The sequence below is a fragment of the Mus caroli genome, unplaced genomic scaffold, assembly GCF_978045245.1.
Source record: "Mus caroli unplaced genomic scaffold, Mus_caroli_1 scaffold_14, whole genome shotgun sequence".
Classification (NCBI taxonomy): Eukaryota; Metazoa; Chordata; class Mammalia; order Rodentia; family Muridae; genus Mus; species Mus caroli.
In genome coordinates, this window is record NW_028227269.1 from 4,730,958 (window position 1) to 4,743,961 (window position 13,004).

A 13,004-nucleotide genomic window follows, 5' to 3' on the forward strand; every position below is an offset into this window, starting at 1 on the left:
TCTAAGCATAAGGAATTTTCTACATCACAACATACAATTATTGACTTAGGGTTTCTGATAGTTTTTGGTCATCATAACAAATAACCAAGATGTTTGTTATAGTATATAGCCTTATATTATTATTATTATTATTATTATCATTATTATTACTTAACATAACTTTAAAGGTTAAAGGTTTTAATCCGTGGTTATTAACCACATGACTTTGGTAGAGACACAAGGCATGCTCACCTCCTGAACAGGAAGAGGAAGAGAGGGAAAAACAGTTGTCACATTATGCCTTGAAGCATAATTGTTCAAAGGTTATCTACTAAACCATGAGCATCACTGTCTCCATTACCTCACAACAGCATACAGAGCTGAGCAAGTCTCTAGCCTGAGAACTTTTGACGTGCAGTAAACTGTAGCAGCATCAGTATATTGAGGGAGGCTCACAGAGTGTTTACATCTAGATCTCTTCCTTCCCCCAGATAAGTCTTTGTCAGTCAATTATTCTTAAATCACCTAACTAGGCTACTGGCAGCCTCCCTCTACCCTCCTGCTGTCCCTGCCTCCTGCTCTTTTCTCCTACACCTCTGCACCATGCACAAATGTTCCCCAGCTCTAGCTCCCCCTACTGGCTGCAGCCTGTTTGGGGCTTTTGTTTCTCTTCAAGATTCACCAGTCTCTGGCCACCTGGCTGTTTCTTACATCTCCCCATTAATTTCTTTTCTTTTTTTTCTCCTTTCTTTTTTTTTATTAGGTATTTTCTTCATTTACATTTCCAATACTATCCCAAAAGTCCCCCACTCCTCTACTCACCCACTCCCACTTCTTGGCCCTTGCTTTCCCATGTACTGAGGCATATAAAGTTTGCAAGACCAAGGGGCCTCTCTTTCCAATGATGGCCGACTAGGCCATCTTCTGATACATATGCAGCTACAGACACGAACTCGGGGGAGTACTGGTTAGTTCATATTGTTGTTCCACCTATAGGGTTGCAGACCCCTTTAGCTTCTTGGGTACTTTCTCTAGCTCCTTCATTATGGCCTCTGTGATCCATCCAATAGCTGACTGTGAGCATCCACTTCTGTGTTTGCTAGGCCCAAGAATAGCCTCACAAGAGACATCTATATCAGAGTCCTTTCAGCAAAATCTTGCTAGTGTATGCAATGGTGTCAGCATTTGGAGGCTGATTATGGAATGGATCCCCAGGTATGGCAGTCTCTAGATGGTCCATCCTTTCCTCTCAGCTCCAAACTTTGTCTCTGTAACTCCTTCCATGGGTGTTTTGTTCCCAATTCTAAGAAGGGGCAAAGTGTCCACACTTTGATCTTCATTCTTCTTGAGTTCCATGTGTTTTGCAAATTGTATCTTGTATCTTGGGTATTGTAAGTTCTGGGCTCATATCCACTTATCAGTGAGTACATAACATGTGAGTTCTTTTGTGATTGGGTTACCTCACTCAGGATGATGCCCTCCAGGTCCATCCATTTGCCTAGGAATTACATAAATTCATTCTTTTTAATAGCTGAGTAGTACTCCATTGTGTATATGTACCACATTTTCTGTATCCATTCCTCTGTTGAAGGACAGCTGGGTTTTTTCCAGCTTCTGGCTTTATAAATAAGACTGCTATGAACATAGTAGAGCATGTGTCCTTCTTACCAGTTGGAACATCTTCTGGATATATGCTTAGGAGTGGTATTGTGGGATCCTCCAGTAGTACAGCAATGGCTTCTGCTGTAAGATTGAGAATCAACAAATGGGACCTCATAAAATTGCAAAGCTTCGGTAAGGCAAAAGACACTGTCAATAAGACAAAAAGGCCACCAACAGATTGGGAAAGGATCTTTACCTATCCTAAATCAGATAGGGGACTAATATCCAATAAATATAAAGAACTCAAGAAGGTGGACTCCAGAAAATCAAATAACCCCATTAAAAAATGGGGCTCAGAGCTAAACAAAGAATTCTCACCTGAGAAGCACCAGAAAAAATGTTCAGCATCCTTAATCATCAGGAAAATGCAAATCAAAGCAACCTTGAGATTCTACCTCACACCAGTCAGAATGGCTAAGATCAGAAATTCAGGTAACAGCAGATGATGGCAAGGATGTGGAGAAAGAGGAATACTCCTCCATTGTTGGTGGGATTACAAGCTTGTACAACCACTTTGGAAATCAGTCTGGCGGTTCCCCATTAATTTCTTTTCAGATGTCTCTCCCAATTCACTTACCTACCAAGAAATTAAAATTTCACATTTTTTTAAATGAGGTATTTTCTTCATTTACATTGCCAGTGCTATCCCAAAAGTCCCCATACCCTCCCCCCCCCACACACACACACTCCCCTACCCACCTACTCCCACTTCTTGACCCTGGCATTCCCATGTACTGAGGAATATAAAGTTTGCAGGACCAATGGGTCTCTCCACTGATGGCCAACTAGGCCATCTTCTGATACATATGCAGCTACAGACAGGAGCTCGGGGGGGGGGGTTATTGGTTAGATCATATTGTTGTTCCACCTATAGGGTTGCAGATCCCTTTAGCTACTTGGGCACTTTCTCTAGCTCCTCCATTGGGGGCCCTGTGATCCATCCAATAGCTGACTGTGAGCATCCACTTCTGTGTTTGCTAGGCCCAGGCATAGTCTCACAAGAGACAGCTATATCAGGGTCCTTAAAAACCCAAACCAAAGCAGGCACAAATCTTATAGATTATCCAGGTAAGGTGCCCAGCAATCATACCAAATAAAAGAAGGTTTTGGACATTTCCATCCTTCTGAAGGCTGATGTATAAAAGGCTGGACTCTGATAGAACAACTCTAATCTAACCCAAATAATGGCTTGCGGGCCCCAACAGTGCCTCAACTGTACTGCAGTCTTCTGCACACTTGGGGAATTCTATAGAACCCACAAACAGTGCTCTGCAATTACGTTTTTTATCTTAAGCAGGGAATTAAGAGACTTCATGTGGCTAAAACACTTTTATGAATGTGATCTTGAATGACACAATTCACATCAACTGGAAACTGCTTTGATTTCCATTTCCAAAGGCACAGGCTTTGGGAAGGAGGAAGAGACAGACAGCCAAGGTCCTCTCAGAGCTGATTGACAACTGTGGTTGTAGCTAAAGACAGCCAGACCTTGTGGGCAGAGATCTGGGTGCTGGACCTCATTGATTTTCCTAATAGGTCACTCCCACCTGAGCTCATTGTTGTTCCTCTTATGAATATGCAGACATAGGCAAAAGGGCCACCTGCATCATATTTCAGAAAGCACTACCTGGTTCCCTGTAAGCACATGATTTTGCTTAAAGCCTGATAATTCACTGAGCTGACACCCTTTAGAATCTTTGCCATCCATGCTTCTCAGAGAACACTGCTGCAATTGAACTAGAAAATTAGAGCTCTTAGCTGGTCTCCCTGGAGGTGCATATGTAAAACAGAATAATAAATGATTGTCATTTCAATTCAGAACATAGAATTAATCACGGCCAAAGAGGGAGTCGTGAGTCCTGCAGGAAGAACCATCAAGGGTCACTGGTCACCATCATTAACCAGCAATGAAAATGAGGGTCTCTCCTGTTCCCTTGAAGCATTTGTGTGGTATGGTTGCTGCTGCCACAGGACCGGCAGAGACCCCCACTGACAGGAAAATTATTCCCCACTACAGTTTCTTTCCTTTCTGTTGAAAAATTCAAAAGTCCAGCCTTGGGCAGTGGAAATAACAATCCAATCAGGAGCTTGCTGAACATCCTTGTTCTTTCCAAGCAGAAAGAAACCAAAAGAGGAGTCTTAGAGAGCAATGGGGGAGGTACAGAAGACAAGGCAGAGGCTATGAGGCTTCCCAGAGCTTCTTTTCCACCAGAACAATTGAGTCAGTAACAGACCGTCAGTGGAGGTTCTTATTTAAGCAAAGGCAATGCAATGAATGCTGGGAATAAGAATGAGAAGTCATTGGCAGTCTGTTGGAGTGCACACCTACAGCCATGTCTCCATGGGCTAGGGACCTTTCATATGAAAGCAACTAAAGCCTCTTAGTGAATGTGGGGTCCTCAGCACAGCTGGATAAAACAGCATTCAGGCTCTGTCTGGATGAGGAAGAAAACCCTTCATACCCTTCAGCTATTCCTATTTACAGTGAGTTGTTATCATTTCATTCAGGTTTAAGGCACTGTGTCCTGTTCTTAAGACACATTTTGGAACTCTTCATATTTAGTTAAATGATTCCTTATCTAAGAAGAAGACAAATTTTGTTTTTCCTCCAATTAATGTGTGTGTTCTGTAAAGGCAAGTCCCTGTAGTCCCATGATTTCTGTTAAATATAAATGATCTGAACACATAGTATCTATGCACACAGGCTGTCCTCTATCACTCAGTGTCATGGACTAGAAGTGTCTGCTGATGCCTAGTTCTCAAGAATGGCTTCTAAATGGAGAAACTTGACCTCTAGCAACTGCTTATGAAAGTAAAGATAGGGTAGTAGGCAGTCTACAGAAGGAAGGTTCTAAATGAAAATGTGTAGAGTACCCTCAGAGTCAAGGGCAGTACCTATGTATATATGTGAGACATCTATATCTATATCTATCTATCTATCTATATATATATATATATATATATATATATACACACATATATGCATGTGTGTGTGTCTGTGTGTGTGAGAGAGAGAGAGAGGAACAGAGACAGAGAGACACACAGAGAGACACAGAGAGATTCAGAGACAATGGCAGGGAGAGACAAAGAGATAGACAAAGAGAAGGACAGAAACAGAGAGAAAAACTCACACACACACAGAGAGAGAGAGAGAGAGAGAGAGAGAGAGAGAGAATGCCATAGGCTGGTAGGTACTAGTACTCATAGCTCTCACCTTGGACCCCCCCCCAAAGATCATTGTTCTGTCCCTTTCCTAGGGCATACTCTCATTTCAGAACCAGATTTGTCCCATACTAAATCTTGATCCCCATGCCCTGCCTCTGTGCCAGATACCCAGGCCACCCCACACCCTCATCTTCTCACATAGTCTAATACCCTCACGTCTACTACTACTTGGAATCTCTAAAACTTCCTACACACCTCAAAAGCCATCACAGCTCCATTCCTCTCCTGAAGCTTAGAATTCCTTTTTTTAATTTTTTATTTATTTTTATTAGGTATTTTCTTCATTTACATTTCAATTGCTATCCCCAAAAGTCCCCCAGACCCCCTCCTCACTCCCCTACCCACTCACTCCCACTTCTTGGTCCTGGCGTTCCCTCGTACTGAGGCATATAAAGTTTGCAAGATCAAGGGGCCTCTCTTCCCAATGATGGCCAACTAGGCCATCTTCTGCTACCTATGCAGCTAGAAACACAAGCTCCGGGGGTACTGGTTAGGTCATATAGTTGTTCCACCTATAGGGTTGCAGACTCCTTTAGATCCTTGGGTACTTTTTGTAGCTCCTCCATTGGGGGCCCTGTGTTCCATCCAATAGCTGATTGAGAGCATCCACTTCTGTGTTTGCCAGGCCTCGGCATAGCCTCACAAGAGATGAAAAAATGTTCAGCATCCTTAATCATCAGGGAAATGCAAATCAAAACAACCCTGAGATTCCACCTCACACCAGTCAGAATGGCTAAGATCAGAAATTCAGGTGACAGCAGATGCTGGCGAGGATGTGGAGAAAGAGGAACACTTCTCTATTGTTGGTGGGATTGGAAGCTTGTACAACCACTCTGGAAGCTTAGAATTCTTAGTTAGGGAGACATGCTGTAGAATTGTTTATAGGCACAGAAAGTGACCCAAGGGCTTCTTAGGAGGTCTCTTCTCCAATCCAATGACTCTCCCATTAAAAAAAAAAAAATGTTACAAAGGTTTAAATGGATGAAAAGGCAGTATAGGAAAGATTGTGAAACTGCTCTGACTTACGGGAAAGAGTCCTTGAGAAAGAAGTTAGCAGCTATGGTTGCTTTTTTCAACTGGACAGGATCTAGAATCATCTTAGGAGATGCAGACTAAATATGCTCTTGATTGCATTTCCAGAGCAGATTGACTTCGTGGGAAAAACCCAGGCTTGGAGTGGAGAGTACCTTCCAAAAGACCCAGAGTTAAAGAGGTACAAGAAAAAGAGTAACATGGCTGCGGGTGTGTGTTCATCTGTTGAGAGCATGAGGAGCAAAAACCCTTTCCCAAAGCAAGAGGAGGCTATTCCAGTTTTAGGGATTTTTTTTTTTTTTTTGCACTGAGTTGATGCATTTCTGCACAGGGAGTAAAGATTATTCAGATTACATATGAGAAAAGTAAACCTGCAACATGAAAAGAAATTATTTGGACCAATATATTGATAAATCTAAATTGTTAGGAGAACTCTAACTGATTTATTGTCAAATTTGTTATTAATTTTTTTTTCTGAGAAACTGCCTCTTTTCATGTTCTGGACAAGAGTTGAGCAGCTTGTCCAACCAGGAAAGGAAGACTAGCCACCTGACTTGGTCTCTGATAATGATGTCTCTCCCTCTAACTCCCAGGAAGGACTGGGAGAGGCCGAACAAACCTCAGAGCCAGGTGACGGCAGCCATTGAATCTTACACTGAAACTTCCAGAGATTTAATTAATAAAGAGAATTTCTTACAGTAACTAAATAAAAGGGACTTTGTTGGAAAAAAAGAAAAGAAAAATGTAGAGTTGTCTACTTGCCTCTGCTTCCTCCTAAATAAGTGCGTCTGCTTCAGCTGCTGCTGTGGTCTACTGACATCAGACAGGAGTTTCCTGATCCTTCCTATGTGAACTGAACACAAGACACTCTAGGAATCATTCTGGCCTCTGGCCTCTGATGGACAGCTGCTAACACATCCACTTCATAAACTGAGCAGCTTCCAATTCTCTGCCCTCCACCCTCTCCAGTAGTTGTAGTCATTGTTGGGCTACCAGCTCCTGTGCTATAAACCAATAAGTTCCTTTTTATTACATATGTAGGGGGTGCAAGCAACACCACAGTTGATTCTGCTCCTTTATAGGGCCCCATTTAATGTTGTGACCCTGCCCAGATCTATCCACCAAGGAAAATGATTCTAGAGTCATCAGTTGTTTGTCACATAGTCTCAAAAATGTTCATCAGAAGTAGTACAAAGTTGTGGGTAGAGATTTGAATACAGCTCAATGAAGACAGTGTGCTCAGAATCTTATAAACCTTTGATGTTTTCACAGGTCAGAACTGACAAAATCAAGTAATTCTATGATCCCATCTCCACCCTCTCTGAGCTTTGTGACTGTGGTGAATGAATGAACTTTCTCTTTGCCCCTAATGTCCCTTCTATAAAATTAATAATGATGATGATGATGGTGATGATGGTGATAATGATCTTATAAAATTGCTTTCATGTGGAAAATACTAATATGAATTCTCTGACTAATGAGAAAACCTGGTGGATTATTTTATTTAATGTATTATCAATCAGCTCTGGTCTCTAATCAGATTTCTTATACATTCAAGGCTCTTTCCCTTCTTAAATGGTTTTTAAAATATTTAATTTCTAAAGTTTGAACTTGAAGTTCTATTGGTTACAGTAGAAGGATGGCAATACAATACAATGGCTGGCAATAACTTGAGACTTTACAGACAGATTAATTATGATAATGTATTATTAGCCAAAAATTGACAGCAGTAGGAATGTCAAGAATAAGCTGGTCAAGACACAGGAAGAGACAGAAAAGAAGCCCTGGTGACACTGTGTTTCTCAAGTGCCCCTGGCACAATGAGAACCAGAGGAAATCCAGTATTTACAACATGAAACCACGGTAGCCTCACTAATCTCCCCCTGCTTGTGTGGCTGTTATCAAAGTTACTCATCTAGCTTGTTGGGTGATAACAGTAACACGCTGACATGTTTGCTGATCTTAACTCCTTGGTATGAAGTATAGTTCATGAGCAATGCAAACACAAAGCACATAATCATTTTCCTTTAATCCTGAATTCATCACAATAGACACTTCCTGCATATATCACCATCTCTTAAACACTTAATCTCTCAATACAGTATGCAGGCTGGAGTTGCCATCAATACACAGAATAAAATACCTACAACCCAGTGCATGTCTGCAATAAATGATTATGAATCTAATCTAAAAGCAGACATTTGTGCATTCATAAAATGAGCAAAACATGACTTGAAAGTATACTTTTTAAAGCTGTATATATCTCAAAAACAACGCAAAGTTCAAACTTTACTCTTCCTGAACTCAGTTCAATATCAAGAAATGCCAGGCTAAGGAGGGTCTAATTTTAGAACGTTTCTATCCCGGGGGAAGGAAGGCTGGTCTGCAAGGAGCACAGTATGTTTTCTACTCCAGTGTTCACTGCTGCCAACTGACAGCAGCACATTGGGGTTTAAGGAGTGGAATATTGAAAGTGCACATGCAAACAATTGTATCCAAGGGTTTCTTCAAACCAACACTATGTCACCTGCAGCTCTTCCCTCCAGGGAAGCGAGGAGGCAGCAGATGCTCTCAACCAAAGCACCAACAATGGAGCTGCCTGTTTAACCCCTGTTTTCACACTTCCCTATCTCCATAGGGAAAGCTTTTCCTAAAGGAGGAACCCAATCTCTCCTTAATGAACCCAGTGCTTTATGCAGGAAATCACCACTTTGCAAAGGGGCACCATTCTACAACGTGTGGTGCTTCAGGCAGGAATAACTCACTAGTAAATCAGAGAAAAGCTATTGACCACCTCTGGGAGAATTTTGGACAGCCCACTTAGAATACATCAACTACAAATATTCATTAAACATCTACTGTCTAGAACAGAGCTCTGAAGCATGGGGAGCGAGAGACCTAGAGTACCCACTGCCCACAGGGAACTCACAAACTAGTACCTGATGGATGCTTTCTCTTTAAAACTGATCAAAGAGAATTTCTAGCTATTGTGTCAAGTGTGCTGAGTAATTACACCTGTCCAAGCTCAATAGACATTTCTGTTAGCCACTTCCGCAGAAAAATAAATAAATAAATACTAACAATCACCATTTATTAAGCATCTGCCACCCTGGTTTCTAGAAGAGAGTATCCTGGCAGCATTTAAATTAAATTCTTGTGTTTCTTCAGTGGTTTGTGGTTATTGGGGGAATTCACTATCTTTTTCTAGGAAAATCTTTATCTCCTTAAAGGATAAGGCAAGAGGTCCAAAGCAGGTCTCCACTGCTCCAGTCAGCCTAGGTGAACAGGAGCTGTGCCCTCAGTCATGCCTCCCAGAGGAATTAAAATCACATAACTCTGTATCCCATGTCTGATTTTCAGGTTTTCCATAAACCTCCTCCCATGGTTAGGTTGGAATAGACTTCAAGGACAATTATGGGCAAGCAATCTTCTCAGGGTCAGAGGTCAGATTTTGAAGAAGACTCCAGTGCTTGCTTACACAAGACAGATTTGCTTAGCATAGCTTCTGCTAGGCTAGACTCATCAGCCATTGTGAGGCATGAGCTATCATGTAGTAGGATGCCTCCCTTTCTCCTCATGTGCATTAAAGTGTACCCATTATCTACAAATGCACTGTCCCAGGTACTGTAAGAAATATATCTATGGCACTCCAAGAAACTGTTATATACTGGGACCTTGAAGTGCTGTTTTGCTTTAGATCCAATAATTAAATGCTCTCTCAGTTCATTCTTTATGCCCATGGTTCGGCCATTAAGTTTTGCCTGCACTGGCCTGCTTAAACACTCTTTCTGGTGTAATAGAATTGAGTAGACATGGAATACATTTTAAATGTCACATTATGTACTATTTAGGAATTGTATTTTACATTTAAGTTGAAAGGGACCTTTATAATATTACTAGTTCAAATTCTGGCTTCACTAGCAAGATATTCTGCCACCATGTTTGTCAGGTCACAGAGGGAAAAAATGTAAGACCTAATGTAAGGTCCTTTGTATTATGTCTACTATGAAATCAAATGATTTCTCATTATCTGTCCAAACCAATGAGAATAACAGATGGAAAAAAGTTGTTTCTAATACAAGCATATACATTTAGGAATTAGAGACTTGAAAAACCCTCCACTCCATTTTCTCCTACTGTTTCTACACAGCACTGGTGTCACCTCTTCTTCTTTACAAAGGATACATGAGTTGCTTGTGTCAAAACTCTGGGAACAGGAAGAGCCTATATAAATGTGGCTCACAGCTTGTCTCTGGAAGAAGAAACTGTTGGTCTTAGAGAAAAACAGAAAATCATATATGGATTTATTTGTCAAAACCATGGCCTGGAGTAAGTTACATAGTAACTATGTAAGATGGGGCTTGTTGAGCTTCTAGTTAATTAACCAAGTAAAAGAAGTCTTCCTTATTCTCTTCTCACACATAAATAACTGCTTGGGTCCATGTTATTGGACAAATTCTTCTACATTCAAGAAAATTAGAGACTGCAATATAGCTGCTTGTATTCTAATCATCGCTCTTCAACAATGTGAAAGAGCTGGGAAACAGGCCAGGAATGTTGCATAGGAGCAAACATTTCCCCTACACACTCACCCACATGCAGACTCTATTCTTCTCTCAAGCGAGATGGAAATAAGTAGGCAAACACACACTTGATCACAGCCAAAAAGCTTAGACGTGATTAAAGCCTGAACACAAACTATCCCAGACTCATCCAGACTGAGTGGCTAGTATTTTCTAATAATTTCAGAGAAGATATATTGCTATTGATCAAAGACAAAAGATAGTTTATCTCATAAATTTGCCATGTGGGAAGTTTTATAGTAAGTTATAATAATAAGTCATTCGCCGCATCTTTTCTACATTCAGGCCTGGTATTCTGAATAGAAGATGTGTAGGTGATTAAGACAAAATGCTTTCCTTCAGGGAGCTAGTAATCTATTGTGGAGACAAACCTAATAAGTCACTTGTATAAGATACACAAAGTACTATGACAAAGGAACAAAAGACACTTAAGAATAGTGAGGAGTTCCTGTCAGGAGTAAGAATGACAGAGGAAATTTCTGAACTATACTTTGTAAAAGAAGTGGGTATTCAACAAGCAGGAAGATATGTGCGCTCTTAGGGGTGAGTTAGACAATGAGCAAAGCATATGAAGAGCAGACATCTTGCAGGAGTGACTTTCTATGTGTCAGTCTAGAGAGCTCAGGCCTTTGAACAAACAATAGCATACATGTTATGCCAAGACATTTCACCGATGTGACTGACACCTATAATTTGATATTTTTTTTCATTCTTGTGACAAAAGACTCTGTAAATGTAATTTGAATAGAGAAAGATTTGGCTAATATTTTAGAAAAGTATAAGTCATTATCATGGAGAAGGCATGGTGGAGGTCACAGCTACAGGAGCGTGTAGCTGGAGCTACTCATATCAACATAGACCAAGCAAGATTCAGAGAGTAGATAAGAAACAAAACTGGCCTATAAGCAACCACCAGTGATCCTCTAACTCCAGAGATGCTGCACCTCCTGAAGGATCCAAAAATCTTTCAAAACAGCCCCATCTGTTCGAATCCACGAGCCTCTGGGAAGCAGCTCCCATTCCAGCCAGAAAAAGAAGACTTTAAGTGGGCTAAGTTAAAGAGATCACTTTCCATACTCACCAGTTGAAGGCTTTCAGTGAAAGTGAAGATTTCCTGGAGAAGAATGAAATTGGCTTCAAGACTATATCATAGGCATCCTGCTTGAGTTTTCTCGTTTAGTAGGCACTCTGCAGAGTTCAGACTTGCTACCTGCCATATCATATCAACCAGTGACTTAACTAAGGCAGCTCCTCAATCATATTGATCCTCTTAAGGATGCTGATAGATACACAGCAGCTATATACTATACCTGGGCACAAGGACATCTACATGTACTAGTAATGGGAGGCGGACCGCGTAGGAGACTGACATCTATATAAAGAACTTTGTGTATCAAGCTTAGCAAAGCGAATTTCATTCTACAAGTGAACAAAAGTACTGGAAGACTTTAGTGAAAGACTGGCACACATATTAGTAAACTCTCTGTGAACCTTCCAAATAGAGGACAGATTGAGTCTTGCAGAATTGTTGGCAGTTAAAGATAGCTTCATAGAAACTATTGTTTATGCCATCACCTTGAGGTAGATAGACATAGGGAGTAGCTTGGTAATGTGGGACTCCACTTGGTTTGGGCTATACACCCCTCTCTTCTAGCAACATAACTCTCCCATCTTCATCATACTACAGAAACATCCCATTTTGAACAATATAATAAGCTTCTCAGCCCTTAACAACCCTATATGGCTTCTCTTTCATGGTCAGATTCTATTCAAGTATACTTTAGGATATACGTGGGAATGGAAGGCAGTATGACAATCTTGTCTACACTGGCCTTTAGTACATGTGCAATAAGACATATTGTGTCTCCTGAGTAAATTTTCAGGGAATTTTCTTTGTATATCATACTCAACCTATGCATAATTTGACATGAGTGTCATTAGCATCAGATGAACCATGGGGAGGAACCTGCACAGGAGAGGAAAAGTTATGAAACCTAAACCTGCCAATCAAAATAGTGATCATCCTCCACATTTGCTCCACCCTTAGAAAACAGCTTCTCTTCTCTTGGCCCCTTAAAAGAATTTCTAGGCAACGACCTGGGATCCTTGAACACTCTCCCTCACATGGTTCACTGCTACCTTGTAGTATCTTTGTGTGCTTCTAAAAAATCCCGGGGTACTTTGCAATCTTGTACTACCTCTTTTCCAATTCTTTGACTACAACAACAAACTGAAAGCATCCTGTCCAGAAACTGAACACCTTTTACTGGGTATCTCCTGCATGAGATCTCTTCAATCTTTACATTCTATTTTTACTCTGTTCCAACTAGGTATATGTACTGGCTAGTTTTGTGTCAACTTGACACAGCTGGAGTTATCACAGAGAAAGGAGCTCCAGTTGAGGAAAGGCCTCCATGAGATCCAACTGTAAGGCATTTTCTCAATTAGTGACCAAGGGGGAAAGGCCCCCTGTGGGTGGGACCATCTCTGGGCTGATAGTCTTGGTTCTATAAGAGAGGAGGC

At 41.0% G+C, this 13,004-nt stretch overlaps 1 protein-coding gene across 9 annotated transcripts in view; it reads right to left on the reverse strand.

The window, feature by feature from the left end:
• Positions 1-825: 825 nt before the first annotated feature.
• Positions 826-13,004, reverse strand: part of Tdrd15 (tudor domain containing 15) — a 369,751-nt gene continuing 357,572 nt past the window's right edge. For 6 of the 9 annotated variants that reach the window (XR_015045172.1, XR_015045170.1, XR_015045171.1 and 3 more), the window contains one exon: positions 829-1,722. The gene's annotated coding sequence lies outside the window, so the exon portion shown is untranslated. Of the gene's footprint in view, positions 1,723-13,004 lie in introns of all 9 variants that reach the window. The other 3 variants (XR_015045178.1, XR_015045179.1, XR_015045168.1) reach the window with 2 other exon arrangements.